Consider the following 16337-nt stretch of genomic DNA (forward strand, 5'->3'; position numbering starts at 1 on the left):
AAAAATAGCACAGTAAGGTCCTACCTCCTAATGCAATAAATATGATGGATTTCAATCTATAGCCCTTAATTTTTTGCTGAAACTTGTACTTACCCATGAATTGTTTTAATTGCAATGGTCTAGATGTTAAATGGAGGTATGTAAGTCTTAACATTAAACAACTAAGAACCATAATGATTTTCCAGGCTCATGGGCACTTCTTGGTGTTCACAAAAAATTGCTAAAGTTTTTGTGAACTAAAGTAAAGTAAAGCCTTTGGAGGCTTGGTTCTGAGAAACATCCACTTTTATTTCCAACAAAGCTCAGAGTGTGGGTGAAGCTGATGGAATCTGCAGGTGGTCCTCCTAACAGTAGTAGCAGTAGTGTTCAGTTCTGCCTTCAGGTTTAGCCACATTTCAGAAGATCCTCCATTTTCTACTCCAAGTCTTTGTGAGTCCCCAGAACATCTTTTCAACTCTGCAGGTGGAAAGAAACTCTTGATAATACCTTGATATCATAACTTTTGAAAATCAGTTTGGAGGTAACTAAAACCACTGAGGAAACAGTGTTGGAGGAAGACATCAATTACCAGGAGGTCTGGCATCAGATCAGATCTTTATCCTATCACCAAGGCCAGTGCAAAGTAAACAAACCCTCTGATCCAAAAGGCAGATGGCTGGGATGGATTAAAACTTCTTAGTCGTTTTAACTAATGCTTTTCTTCTATGTTTTTAGAGATCCATGCAGCTATTTTCCAAAATTCAGACTGAATCCTACAGCTGATTTCTGTATTATAGAGTGGACTAGATAATCCTAAAGTACTTATTTCTATACAATCCCATGAGACTTCCTAATAAAATCCTAATCCTACCTTCTTTCTCCTCATCAGAAAAATAGTTACTGGATGAGAGTGCATGTCATCTTGATAGCGTAGTTCATACTTCATTGTTAAATTCTTCCATGAGAAGAAAATGGACAGCATCCTTTGCCAGATCCCAGAGCCTCTCCGTTGACTTTGCTTTCCTTTATTTCTGCCCTGAATGTGTTATTTATAGTACCCAACTAGATACAATAAAATAGAAATTATTTTTTAAAAATGTTTCTAAAATGTAAACTGTGAAGTAAATCAGCTGATATTCTCCAGCTGAGGCTCAAAAGACAGAGTCCCCTTCAGCATTTCCCCCACTTTGGTACCTTTTATGTTTCAAGTTGCTGTATTTTCAATGTTTCTCTTATTTCCTTAACAAGGTTATCCTTAGAATTAATTTAAGAGCTGCTGGAACACATGGATACTGCTGAGGAACAACTGAGTTCATAAGGATTCCATTATGGAAAGAGGAAATTTCTGGATGACATTTTCATTCAATTGAACTTGTTATGTCTGTCTGACTCAGTACATAGACAAGTGCTGCAATTTTTCATGCATAAAAATATTTTATTTACTCAACAGTAGAGACTGAAAGATCATTTTCAAGAGAACATCAGGATCAACTTAAGGTAATCCTCTCTGTACTAATTATTGACCTAGAATTATGTTTCCACAAAAGTTGCTTTCTAGTTTTATTTTCTCACTGGCCAGTGGTTACCAAGACACCACTGAAGCGGTCCTTATTCATGCTCCTGGGATATAATCCAAGGAACTTCAATTAGCTTTAAAAAAGTCCGTTGTAAGATGGAGAAGTTTAAGGACTAAAAAATTTTTGAATACTTTAAAGCTCTTCAAAAGAAAATAATCTTACTCATTTGATTGTCTATATTTAGCATCTGTAATGCCATATTTCTATAAAGTAACACTCATTTTCCATTTTACTTCAAACTGCCATCTCTCCAGCCTCAGTCAACATCAACTTACCAACCTGAATACACATTAGAATAAAAGAGGACTTTTAAGATACAAATTTTGCAGCCAATACTTTAGAGATATGCAGACAGATGAACACAGTATTTTTTGCAAGAGAACATCACTTTGGGCCAGCTCCAATCAGGCACAAATATATAAACACAGATGTGTGAGGTTACTACCATAGGTGCTTGGCTGGTTACAGCTAAGATTCTTTCAGAGTTGGGAATAATAATTTTCTTTGGCTCACTATTTAATCAGTTAATCATCTCTTCAATTAAATCACCAGTGTAATAGGTTTTCATCCTCATGGTGAGACTTTGGTGGCCCATCATCTCACAATCCTGCCCTAGTTTGTAGTCTAATGTCCCCAAGTAACTACTTAAAAATCAATGCAATGATAACCTTGAGCTTCAGAGTAAAGACATCTTAACACCAGGAGCTTCCTTCCTTGAACTATATTTCCTTTTTATTCCCAGCCAGAATTTAATGTCATCATTAAACAGGCTATGTAATGTTTTGTTTGTTGGCTTGATTCAATCATTTTCATTTTATTTTAAATTTATGAAGAATTGGAATATTAGCATTTTTACAAGTTATACCAGTTATACAAAGAAATGGGAAAAAGATAGGATTCAAAAATCAAATATTACATAATGGGAACCTTTTGATAAAATGTAGGAAATTTACAAAAAGTATTATTGAATGCGAGAAAGAGGATTCAGTTTTTGAAGATGTCCCAGTATAATTAGAAATATTTAGAGTGGTCTGTCTAATATTGTCACTTAATTTCATACTATTCACACATACAAACATATATTAGTAGAATTGCTAACTATTTCTTGCATGGGTCACAAAACAGTCTCCAAAGTTGTCTCATAAACTCACAAATTTCAGAATTTGTATGAGAAATTTGTATGAGAAATTTACTATGAATAGCAAAATCTAAGAGTTGACCATTCCCTTTCATCAAAATTAGCAAAATCTAAGTATTTACCCAGACAAATGTATCAGTATAATGAAGAATATACATAGGATTTATTAAACTAGATATATAGAATAGATCGATATTGAGAAATCAATAATTCATTATACTAAGACTCAGTAGGGAAAATATTGATGCATACATAACAGAAGCAAAATGCAAAACAATCTAATAGTTATTACTGACTTTAAAACAAAGCAAGTTCTCACTAAAACAGGAATAAAAGCATAATGAGAATGATTTCAGTGTTGGGGTTGGAATCAGTATTAAAGGAAGATGAAGTCAGTAAGATGCAAATCGTTATGACCATGGAACACAACACTGATGACATATAAATGTTTTGTTGTGCAGTTACCTCTCAAGAATCTCCTAAGTTTCAATAAATTTCTACCAGAAATACTTATTAAATACTTAGAATCATACATCACTTTCAATTTTTAAGTTTCACACCTAAGAATTTAGCTTGCAGAAAAAAAAGTTAACAAATACATCAAAATATTTTTTCTGACTATATTTTTTCTCAACGGTATAAAGCAGAGACATCTGAGAAGAAGGAATCCCAGTTGAGGAATGGCATAATCATACTGGTCTGTACGCAATAATGGTGGGCCTGCATTTCTTAATGATTGCTATGGGAGGGCCCAGCCCATCGTGAGCAGTGCAGCTCCTAGGCAGGTGGCCCTGGGTGCTATACTAAAGCAAGTTTGTAAGTCATGAAGAGCAAACCACTAAGCAGCTTGGCTCCATGGTTCCTTGATTTCCTGCCATGAATTCTCTCATGGGATGGACTGCTTCCTAGAACAGTAAGATGAAACAAACTCCTTTTCTCCTTAAGTTGCTTTTGGGCATGGTGTTTACCAAAGCAATGGAAATCAAATTAATATATGCATGCAGTGATGATTGCCCCATCTTAGTTATGGCAATAAAAACTGAAAGATGTTATACTCCTGAAATCATGAGAATAAATTAGTGTGATAGTCTATAAACACGAAAATAGTGATGTAAATCTCTAATATCTGAAAGGAAAAAGAGTTTACTTTGGAGAACCAAGTATAGAAAGGACTCCATTCCAGTATGATTGTATCTCTGTAAAGAAACATACATCACATCAATTTAAGAGTGGTCTGAAGTTCATATGATAGGAACATGAGAATGTTTCATTTATCTGTGGGTTTCTGACATCCTTCTTACTAAGACTATTTTTTTCTCACAATCAGAAGCATAGTTTTGATATATATGAAGCTAATTTATTCTTCTCCCTCGCCCTCTTTGAAACCTCCTTCAACATATTTTCAAATCGCCCTTCCAGCATCCTTAGAAGGGAAGTATTCCTGTGACTTAAAAGGAAAACAGGAACAATCACATAGTGGAACCATTTCTCTGAGCAGGTAAAAAAAATATTGTATGGTTTTACTAAACTCTGGAGAAATCTCTGATAAAAACATAGAGTGTGTATGAACTCTGGAGTGTCATCTCCCATATGTGATCCTCTTCCCCTAACTTCATACACTGTAACCTGTACTATAGCTACTATAACTTGAGTGTTCTTAACCAAAGACTACATCTTTCCAGGTAAGAACAGCATGGGTGCTGCCTGAGGAAGGCTCTCAAGTCCTCCAGAGACTACCATATTTGAAGCTTCTGTTTGCCAAGGCTAATCTCACCATCACAAAGAACTATCATGAAAATTAGAAGACGACAAGAAATTACCTCATTTCTAAGAATTAGCTATGAAACACTATCTTTTAAAATGAGTTTCTGCAAAAGTAGCTGAAAATGTTAGTTGACTTAACACAACCTCCTTAGAAATACTCATTCCTTACCACGAGTTGTGTTAACTGTGAAAACAGGACTAGACTCTTTTGATTTAAAATCCTTTACGTATGTCTTTTAAAAGGATCTATGACTTGCAGAAAAGTACAAAACAAGACAACAAGACATGACTTAACATGACTGAAATTAGTACTAAATCATGAAACACGATTTCGGAAAAGGTTAGTGCCTGCTTTTCTGATCAATTCTGGACCAAGACTTCATTAAAATTGATACTTAGTGTTTTAGAAAGCTGTCTAAGTTTTCAGATATGACAGAGGTATATGAAAACATCTGTATTTTACTCCATACTCTTTTTGTAACTCTTTTTGTAACATTAGAGAAACTAGACTAGGTTTGCAATAGATTTTGGTAACAAGGGTATTCTTAATTTAAAAGGAAGAAAACAGATTGTGAATAAGCCTAATACTTTCATGTCTTTCGCCAAGTACAACTAGTCTTTTGAAAAGGTTTTCTATTTTTGGTCAACATTCAGACAGATCCTGCTGTGTGACAAAGCTGTTTTTCAAGTCTGATTCACAAGAGCATTGCAGGGACTCTGTGGATTGGAGGTGATTCTTCTAGAAATATAAAACTTTTCATTGGGTAATTAGCGACTACCATGGAGAAGCCTGAAGTACCTAGAAACCTGACTTTCCAGGAAAACATCCAGGTGCTGGTCAGCAAAGGAAACAATGCCTAGCTCTCAGCGTGTTCCTCATTCCAAAGTGATCTCAGTGGCCTGTGGGGCAGAATCAATGGATCAGTGGGACACTTAGGAAACTAAGACAAACATGGAATGGAGAGCAATTACTGATTGTCCAAACTGACCTCAGGCAAGATACAGGTACTTACATGATCCTCACACGTTTTTCTTGCAGTTTCCCATTGTTATAACGAGGTGGTCAGAAACTTGAATATTTCATTGCTTAAGATTCCAATTTCAAGACCATTTAAAGTTGTCATTGCATTCTGGCTCCTCTTGTCATCTCTCTGCTGTGAAATGTCTACTTATCACCTCTTCTTTGGTTGACCTTCTCTTAATTCTCATTTTACTATATCATTTAAATACAAATGAGAAAGGTATCCCATTGGCTGAAATTCTTTAGGAACAACTTTGCATTATTTTCTTGCCAGGAAATAGACAAAACCATGTTTAGCAGATGACTTTCCAAGAATACCACATTGCTATGTGCACAAGTAGACCATGGGAACAGTCACTTCTTTTGGTAAGTATTGCTAATGTTTTATTAACAACTCTTCACGGGGTCTCAAGGAGGATTTCAGGCTGGCGAATTCTGGTTAATCACCAGATATTTATGTGAGACAAGTTCTACTTTATCATTGAAATTATCACACTTTCATGTAAGCTCTACTGTGAAATACGTTCTGCTTTGGTTAAAGAAACAAAGGAAAACATTTTCTAGTTTTCTATGACTCCGAAGAAACTTCCAAAATAATGTAACTTCTTATCGTTGCTCTTGGTTGCCTTCCAGAACTTGAGAGGAAGATCACATTGCTGAAGATAACACACACTTTGGAAATAAGTCTTGAAGGAATTGAGCTGGAACTGACCTGGAAGCCTCCCCCCACCACCCTAAGGACTAGCTCTCATAGTATCTTAATGTGCTATGCAAGCTGCTAAGAGAAACAGGAAATCAATAGTCTTATCCAGCTGTAAAGTTTACAATCCACAACAATTACTGACCTGACAGAGATCTCCAATGTCATTGCATTGGCACTTGGGTCTTGAAGGTATCCGACAGTTCTTGGACTCTCCCAAGAACTGTTCAGCAGGAAAATCTAGCCAACTGTCTGTGGCTGGAGTGGTCATAGACCCTACAGGAGAGCCTACTACAGCCATTTTCCTAAACCAATGTAATTTCTAACTGCATTCTCAATACTTAACCTTTATACTCACATGGAATTGTAGCTCTCCTCCATTAGCAAAAACACTTCTTTTTGTAACAAGTGAAGACCATTTTGCATAGCTTCAGGACTGACAAAATTCATAGAATAAAAGTGATCATAGGTTTCTAGAATTAATTAATATATTTACTACACACACACACACAGAGAGAGAGAGAGAGAGAGAGACAGACAGACAGACAGACAGACAAACAGACAAAGATACACACATCCACACACCCACACAGACACACACACACAGAGACAGACAGACAGACAGACACAGATACACACATACACACATACATACACACACACACACACACACACACACACACATATCCAAAGATGAAGGAAACTTATAGAGGAATATGCAAAAAGACAGTAAAGACCAGAGGACTTGGGACTTGCTGTTATTTTTATTCTAATGGATAGTAGTAGAATTTTTTTGTTATGTTCAATTTTAAAAATGTTTTAGTAGTCTGGGTCTGATCAGGAGACAGAAAAAATAATACCCATTGGTTCAGCAGATAGAGTTTATTTTTTTAAAAAAAAAATCATTGAACAGGTAAATGCTTGTTAGATAACTAGGCAAAGTAAAAGAGAAAATCTAGGCTACTGAAAAGTACTGTAAGGAAAGCAACCAATGCTAAGGCTATTGGAAGAAAGGGGAGAGAAACAAAGATTGGAGAAGGACCTCCTGAGGTTAGAACTCAGGTATAGTTTGCGAATATTTTCTTTATCACCCAGATGCCTTTGGAGGAGGATGATAAGAACCAAACAGTGAATAGTTTGGTAAAAGTCCAGGCTCTCCTTAGATGCTTCTCGAGGAAGGTGGTTCAGTGGTTTGCTGGGAGTAGAGTACAAATCTTTTCTTTGAGCTTCCCATGGTTTTGTCAGGTCTCCCAGATTCTTGGAGTTAATTGTGGGATCCAATCCACACCCCAAGTGTATCATCAGCCTCAGACCTATGGTCTTAGTCTTTCTTTACACCCCACTTCTATTTTCAAACTAACACTAAGGGACCTCACCCTGGTGGTTCCTCCAGGGGTTTCAGCCTCAGGTTTTCCCATATGACTGTGCTGGAAACTTTTCATTTCTGAGATTTGTGAGATACAAATACACTTGTTCATGCATTATAAAAGTGATTTCTATGAGTGCATTTGCTCACTAGTTATTATATTTTCACACTTTTCCTGTCATGTTTTCTTACTCTCTTTGCTTTGATGCATTTTTACGTAGTCCCTCTACTTTCAGTATAGTGGTAAATTTGAAGGTAGCAGAGTCTAAAGAAAATGGCCAACTGCATTTACTAGAATTTAATGATTATTATTGTGAGACAAATTTATTTTGCTATTGAGTTTATTTTTCTGTTCTTCATTTAATTTACTAATATGGATTTTGACTCTGAGTTCCTTTCTTCTGTTTTCATCTGAAATTATATTTACAGTTGTGTAAATTTATTTCAAGAGTCTCTATTCCATTGGTATTTTTTTATCTTTGATTCAACGTGATATTGTTTTAATTCCTATAACATTATAAAATGTGTTTTACAAAGAAAGAATGTAAATCTCAATCTTTCTTTGTCCTCAAGTTGTTTTGCATTTTTGAGATCATTTGCAATTCCACATAATATATGATATACACACACATATAGACACACACACAAATATATACTAGGAATTTAAGCTAAGACATTTTTATGTTAGGCAAGAGATCTATCATTGAGCCATATTAATAACTTCCATATAAATTTTAAGAATTCTAATTCCATAATGACTAATGAAGTTGAGCATTTTTTAAGATGCTTCTCTGCCATCTGAAGTTCTTCAGTTGAAAATTCTTTGTTTAACTCTGTACTCCATTTTTTAATAGGGTTATTTGGTTTTCTGGAGTCTAACTTCTTGAGTTCTTTATATATATTGGATATTAGCCCTCTATCTGATGTAGGGTTGGTGAAGATCTTTTCCCAATTTCACCTTACACCAGTCAGAATGGCTAAGATTAAAAATTCAGGAAACAGCGATGTTGGCGAGGATGTGGAGAAAGAGGAACACTCCTCCACTGCTGGTGGGGTTGCAAATTGGTACAACCACTCTGGAAATCAGTCTGGCGGTTCCTCAGAAAACTGGGCACCTCACTTCCAGAAGATCCTGCTATACCACTCCTGGGCATATACCCAGAAGATTTCCCAGCATGTAATAAGGATACACTTCCACTATGTTCATAGCAGCCCTATATATAATTGCCAGAAGCTGGAAAGAACCCAGGTATCCCTCAACAGAAGAGTGGATGCAAAAAATGTGGTATATATACACAATGGAGTACTATTCAGCCATTAGAAACAATGAATTCATGAAATTCTTAGGCAAATGGATGGAGCTGGAGAACATCATACTAAGTGAGGTAACCCAGACTCAAAAGATGAATCATGGTATGCACTCACTAATAAGTGGATATTTACCTAGAAAACTGGAATACCCAAAACATAATTCACACATCAAATGAGGTACAAGAAGAATGGAGGAGTGGCCCATTGTTCTGGAAAGACTCAGTGAAGCAATATAGGGCAAAACCAGAGCAGGGAAGTGAGAAGGCTTGGGTGGGAAAACAGAGGGAGGGAAGGGGGCTGATGGGACTTTTGGGGAGTGGGGCTCTAGAAAAGGGGAAATCATTTGAAATGTAAATAAAAATATATCGAATAAAAAAAGGAAAAAAATTAAGATTTCATTTTCAGCTTAAGCAAAAATTTCATTGGACTTTTGATGAGCATCCTATGGAATTGGAAGATTATTTTTGGTGGTGTTAAGCTTAATAATCTTGTGTTTTTTCAATGAACTTTAGATATCTTTGTATTAATTAATATCTTTCATTTCTGTGGTGATTTGAATAAGTACACAATAGTCTTGGGTACTTGAATAGTTGGTTCCTAGTTCGTGATGCTCTTTGGGGAAGATTAGTCTCTGTTTTTAAGTTCATGTAGTCTTGGCCATTTCCACTTCACTCTCTCATTCTTATTTGCATTTAAAGATGTGTTATTGCCTTCCTTCTTTTATTGCAATGCCTGCTGCTTGCAGCTGTGCATTCCTGACATACAGTCTTATCATATGAAACCATAGACCAAATAAATGCCTTCTATAAATTCCTTCAGCCATGGTATTTTGTCACAAGTATTGAGATAATCATGCAATTGATTTTTTTTCAATCTCTCCTTAAAGTACCACTCTGTTGATGTGGAATATCACAGTAACTTATTTTTTGTAGGTTCGTAAAACACAAATGAATTGAAAAGGAAGTACAAAATTACCTTTGTTGACAGGTGGCAGTATTTAATAAGTAGAAAATAAAGCCCAGGTGATCACATAGACACATTACATAGATAGATAGATAGATAGATAGATAGATAGATAGATAGACAGATAAATAGCACAAACATATTACAAATAATTAATAATCAAGGTGATGTTCCTAGATACAGAGATCAAACCTGAAAAGAAATGAAATAATCCCATTTGTATTATCATCAAGGTTACAAAAAGACTACAGACAATTACAAAAACAATGCATGTAAGAAATTGTATTCATTTTGTTGTTATTGTTGTTGCTTATATGAGCAAAGCAATTTATAGAGGAAAGAGTTTATTTTTTATTTTAGTTCCGGATAGATTAGAGTCCATCATGGCAAGGATGCTTAGCAACAAGCAGCACGTATGGTGACAAGAGAAGGAAACCAAATACTCACATCTTAGAACTCATATCTACAAATACAAGCACAAAGTAGAGGGAGCAAATTGGAAGTAAGCAAGATTATACAGTCTCAACATTGGCCCCTGAGACTTGCTTCCTCCTACAAGGCTACATCCCCTAAATTTTTCATAGTATCACCAACTGGGAACCAAGTATTCCAGTACATGAAACTATGGGTGGGGATTCTTATTCAAAGCACCACATTCTCTCTCTCTCTCTCTCTCTCTCTCTCTCTCTCTCTCTCTCTCTCTCTCTCTCTCTCTCTCTCTCTCCTTTCTCTCTCCTTCTCTTCCTTCCCCACCACCTTCTCTCTCCTCCAGATCCCTTCCTCCTCTGCTTTCCTTTAAAGAACAGCAGGCCTCCTAGGGTTATCAACACAGCATAACAAGTTGCAATAAGACTAGGTAGGTACCTCCCTTCATATTAAAGTTGGATGAAGTGACCCAGTAGGATGAAAAGGGCTCCAGAAACAGGAAATGGAGTCAGAGACAGCTCCTGCAGTTAGGAGTCCCACAAGCTGACCAAGCTACACAAACATAACATGTATGCAGGGGGCCTAGGTCAGACGTATGCCAGCTCCTAGATTGTTGATTCAGTCTCTATAAGCCCTCATGAGCCCAGATTAGTCGATTCTGAGCACATTTTTAAACTAATTACTCTGTCTAAAAGTTTCAGTACAACTATAGTAAGATAGTATCTTTGTCTCATTCCTGACTACTTTTTGCCATTTAGCATGATGCTACCTGTGGGTTTCTCATTTATGGCTTTTATTAATTGAAATATTTGCTTTTCATTCCTAATATGTTGGATATTGCTATAATAAAAAGTATCGATTATGTTAAGAAAAGCATTGCTTTTTGCATGTATTGAGGTAATCATGCAAATAATTTTCTTCAGTCAATCCTTATAATACCATTTGGTAGATATGGGATAGCACAGTAACTTATTTTTCCCATGTTTATCCCTCCTTGCATCCCAGGGATAATTTAACTTGGTTTCAGCATATGGTCATCTTTCATATGCTGTTGAACTTAGTCCATTCGAATTTCATTGGCCATTTTTGCCTTTGTATTTGTCTTAGTCAGGGTTTCTATTCCTGCACAAACATCATGACCAAGAAGCAAGTTGGGGAGGAAAGGGTTTATTGAGCTTACACTTCCACATTGCAGTTCATCACTAAAGGAAGTCAGGACTGGAACTCAAGCAGGTCAGGAAGCAGGAGCTGATGCAGAGACCATGGGGGGATGTTTCTTATTGGCTTGCTTCCCCTGGCTTGCTCAGCCTGCTTACTCTCTTATAGAACCCAAGAGCACCAGCCCAAAGGTGGAACCACCCACCAAGGGCTCTCACCACTTGATCACTAATTGAGAAAATGCCCCACAGCTGGATCTCATGGAGGCACTTCCCCAACCGAAGCTCCTTTCTCTGTGATAACTCCAGCCTATGTCAAGTTGACACACAAAACCAGCCAGTACAGTATTTATCATTTATCAGTATATATAATTTATTTATATATATTGTTCTATTATTTTCTTGTAGACTACATTTTTCTGGTGTTGGCATTTGTATACTTGTCTCATAAAAAGAGCTTTGGAAATGGAGAAATGTAAATGCCGTCATTTCTATTTCCTCAGATGAAGTGATGAGGTGAGAGCCATACCCAAATAACCAAGAATGTTTCCATACCCTCATGCTTTCTAGTTCTTCTGAACACTGACTGGCTGGTTCAACTCAGCTCTTCTGAATCAAACGTCTCTCCAAGTTGACTGATTCAATCTGGATTCTCTCAGCTTCTAACTGAATTACGCTGCTTGGAAAAACTGCCACTGAACTCCACAAACTGAATTGCTCTGCTCTGAACTGAGCTCACCTGCACTGAACTGGACTGCACTGAACTAAACTGCTTCTAACTGAACCTCCAAACCGAACTCCACTGTTCTGTCCTCTCTCCCTCAATGCCTTTAAGTTGTCTTTCTTTCCTGTCTATTCTCATGAAACTTGGGCCTATCCTATCTCTGACTCATTCTGTCAAATCTTTCTCTGATTTGTCACTTTGTCTGCCCCTCAATAAGATGTCATTGTTTAGGATTAAAGGTGTGTACTAAAGTCATGTCTATACTTAACAAGAGAGATCATCAAAGGTATATACTAAGGGTATGTCTGCATTTTTGATGTAATCCCTTGCCAGAGCAGTTATGTTGCTGGATTAAAATTCCTCTATAGAGAAATATTTGTATTAAGTGTTTATTATAAGTCATTACTGAAGACTTCTGGTCCGTATATTTTCATTTCTAATAATAATCCATCATTGTAATGATTCACGGCAATGGTCAACTTGTCAGAATCTAGAATCATGTAGTAGATAATGTTCCAGGCACATCTGTAGGGAGTATCTAGGATTGGTTAACCTCTGGGAATGGTTGTCCAGGATTAACTTAATGACCCAATCTGTGTGGGACCATCCTCTGGGTAGAGATTCTGAAGTCTATAAAATGGAGAAAGCCAGATAAACACTAGCATGAGAATTATTCCTCTCTGCTTCCTGATGGTAGATGCTATGATGTAACAAGCAGCCTCCTGCTCTTGCTGCCATGGCTTCTCTGATAGAGTGGACTATAACAGTGAAACCTGGGTGAGAATAAATCCTTTATCCTTTTCCATAGCAACAGAAAAAAATAACTAAGATAATTATATTACTACTGTGTTATTGGTCTGTCCTGATTTTCTATTTCTTCGTTGCTCAGCCTTGGTAGGCTGAATGCTTTTAAGTTATCTAATTTGTTAGCAAATAATTTTGTATCGTATTTCTTAGGTTTTTTTTCTTGCTCTTGCATCAGTTTAAAGCGTCTTCTCTTTCCTTTTTAATTTCATGACTCCTCTGTTTTTGCAGTTAAGCTAGCTAAAAATGTGTTCACTATATATCTCGAAATGACAAGAATTCAACTTAGTTGTATACAAAATACCTTATAGTTTTACATTTTCATTATTTATGCATCTAAAATAATATTTACTTGAAGCTGTATGTTCTAAGTTCCTTAATTTCTATACCACAATTAGAAGTGACTTATGTCTTGCCTGCCATTGCCTCATAACAGCATTCTATGTGGAGTTATGTATGTACACTGGCAGCAAACTGCCTGCTTTCATGTCTTACCCATTTTGTTTAACATCCTTTTGCTTTAGATTGAGGTTCTTCTTTTAGCATTTCTTATAAGGAAAGTCAAGTTTTACCTTAACCCCTATTTTTCTTTATTTTTCCCCATCATTGTTGAAGGTTAGTTTGTCAAGTCTCATGTTCTTCCTTGACAGTTTTCCTTCTGATGGCTTTAAAATAGCATATTCTGTAAGTGATGTTTTCAGCTTGGAGAGAAGTTTGTGTATGTGCAACTAATAATTTTTTTCTTAATTTTTCAAAATTTCTCTTTGACTTTTGGTAGTACGACTACAATGTTTCCTCATAAATTATTGGGTTGTGTGACTCTTTGGAGTCTACCAGCCTTCTTGAATCTAGTTGCCTACTTCATCTTGAAAGCTTCCCACCACTGTGTTTCTTCAAATAACTTTCCCAACCTTTCTTTCTCTGTCTTTTTTCTTTCTATTAATTCTCTAATACATGTATCTGCTTTCTTGAAACTATTTCATAAAGTCCCCTAGTCTTTCTTCATACTTTCGCATTCTCTTTCCATTGGTCCCTCTAGGCAGGCAATTCCAAATCACCTGTCCTTAAACTTACTTGTTATCCCCTTAATTTATCAGCCTTAATCTCTTTGGGGGGAGGGGCAAGAGGGCATTCAATATGCAAACTTGAATAAACTGTAGGTCAAATAAGGACTCCTCAAGAGTAAGCACAGCAAAGCTGGTGTTAGAGGCCCCAGAGGCTCCTGCTTCCTCCCCTCCAAGACCAAGAGGTAGAAAGCGGTGAGCCCTGCTGAGGAGGAGTGGTGCCCAGCTCCAGCTGAGTCCACCTGTCTGAGACCCTAAGCTCCAGGAAGCAGCAGTGTGTGGAGGGAGCCTAGCGGGCCCTGCGAGGCACAGTAGGTCCTACAAGAAGTGTGGCAGGCTAGCTGGCCAAAATCCACCATCAGATTCTGAAACTTTCCTCCCGACCATCAATGTGGCAGAGCCGAAGGTAGACATCTGTGCCAATATCTTGCAAAAGCCACCGAGATACTCCACATAGGCCCTGGACGTGGGCATACCGAAGCTAAAGCCATGCATAGGTCCTTACCGGCCACCACTGTGCATATCCAGGTGGCCGAAGAGAGGGCTGATTCGCAGGTCCTGGTTGCTGGCCTCAGCTGTGGTGAAGTGGTAGTCCATGGCCAGATTCAGGTCATTATGAGCGATTTCTACATCCCGGTCTGAGATCCTGATGATGAGATCAATATCATTATTGGCGATGATGATGACCACATCTGGAACATTGTGAAGTGTCTAGGTGACTCTACATTGTGGCTTACTTGAACAGATCAGGAAGGACATAGTCCAGCGGCATGGGAATGAAGGGGAAATGGGCAGCCACGTGTCCATTGATGCGGACTCGAGGGGCACTGCCCTACTTGTGTTCGCTCACATAGACATCTGGCAAAATCCACCCACTTCTCACTGATCTTCTTAGGCGACAGATGAGTGCATATGATGCCAACAAAATCAAGCTTGTCTTCATGTACTGCCAAGTGGTGAGCAGCCAGCTTTCGGATCCCAATAAGTACCAGACCAGCTTTTCATCCTCTATGTGTTTCTGGCTCTCACGAAGACCCTCAGGTAACAGGGTCACCACATCCTTGTGGTCATCTAGCAGCTGTTGCACCAGCTGCCAATACTGGGCCTCATCTGCCTAGTCCTTGATTGGAGGGAAGTCTTTCAGCTTCTGGAAGGCCCAGATCTATAGCTCATGGACTTGCAGTGTGATGGGGTTGCAACCAATGAGGAAAGGAAGGCAACGGAAGCCCTTGATGCGGTGAGCGATCCTCATTGGTAACTCTTGCTGCCATCCTGTGAGCGACCAGAATAGAGCATCATTGTGGGAGTGAGGCGGACTGAGGGCTTCTCTGCTCCCACATCAATGGCTGGCTGTAAAAGGAGGTGACAGTTTTGGAGCATTCCCATGGCCATATTGGGCGAGCCCAGTGTGACAGTGAGGACCCCAAGAGGGGCCAAAATGAATACCTGCTCCGAGGGCCGCTGCCCAGCACTGAAGTCAGAATCATTGTCCTGCTTCTTTGTTGAACTAGGGTAACACTATAGAACTAAGGACCTGACAAGTAACAGTGACCCCCAAAGTGGGAGTAAAGAGAAAGTGAGTGGGCAGGGTGTTCCCCGGATTTCAGGGATGTGTTCCCTCGAGGATGCTGACATGCTCAGGGCTGGCAGAGCTGCTTCCATTGCGAGGTCAGACACTCACCAGCCTTAGTCTTTAATCACGCTACTGGATTGTTTTCAGCTCTTCTAGTTCTACCCAATTTGTTTAATATATTTAATGACCTACTTTTAAATCATCATTTGTCTATATGTGTATGACTTTCATTGTGTATTAAAGCAATGTTGAATTCCTTACAAGATAAATTCTGTAGTTCTGGTTCTCTACAGTCAACTTTTGGTGGTTCATTTTGATCCCTTTTTATGCATACTTCCTTGTTTCTTAATGTATATCACAATGTGCCAGAACTCATAAATTTGAAGAAACAGAAACTTCCCCCAGTCCTTACGAACTGCTGTCATATAAAGGAATAGCCTCACCAGTAAGTTTGGGTTGAGACTAGGAGGTTTTCAATACTATCAGACTTGTATGATTTCTCTGATGTACATACTATGCTTTAGATTTTGGCTTCTTTATCAGTAGTTCATAATCACTTGCTCTCCCTGGTGTCTAATTATGACACTGTAAATTTTCTGGGTCTGCAATGTGACATCTTGATCTTCCTTGCTTTCAGTGGTCAACTATGAACTTTCTGTCAGTATTCTGAGACAATACGTATACATATACACATACACATATGCATACACATGCGCATGCGCATGCACATATGCATATACATATACATATTCATACACATATACATATAC

The 16337-nt window shown here is 37.9% G+C and overlaps 1 pseudogene; it reads right to left on the reverse strand.

Annotated features, from left to right (window-relative positions):
• Window positions 1–14352: 14352 nt before the first annotated feature.
• LOC127684169 (3-methyl-2-oxobutanoate dehydrogenase [lipoamide] kinase, mitochondrial-like) lies at window positions 14353–15481 on the reverse strand (annotated as a pseudogene).
• Window positions 15482–16337: the final 856 nt, after the last annotated feature.

Source organism: Apodemus sylvaticus, chromosome 5 (genome assembly GCF_947179515.1).
Source record: "Apodemus sylvaticus chromosome 5, mApoSyl1.1, whole genome shotgun sequence".
Lineage (NCBI taxonomy): Eukaryota > Metazoa > Chordata > Mammalia > Rodentia > Muridae > Apodemus > Apodemus sylvaticus.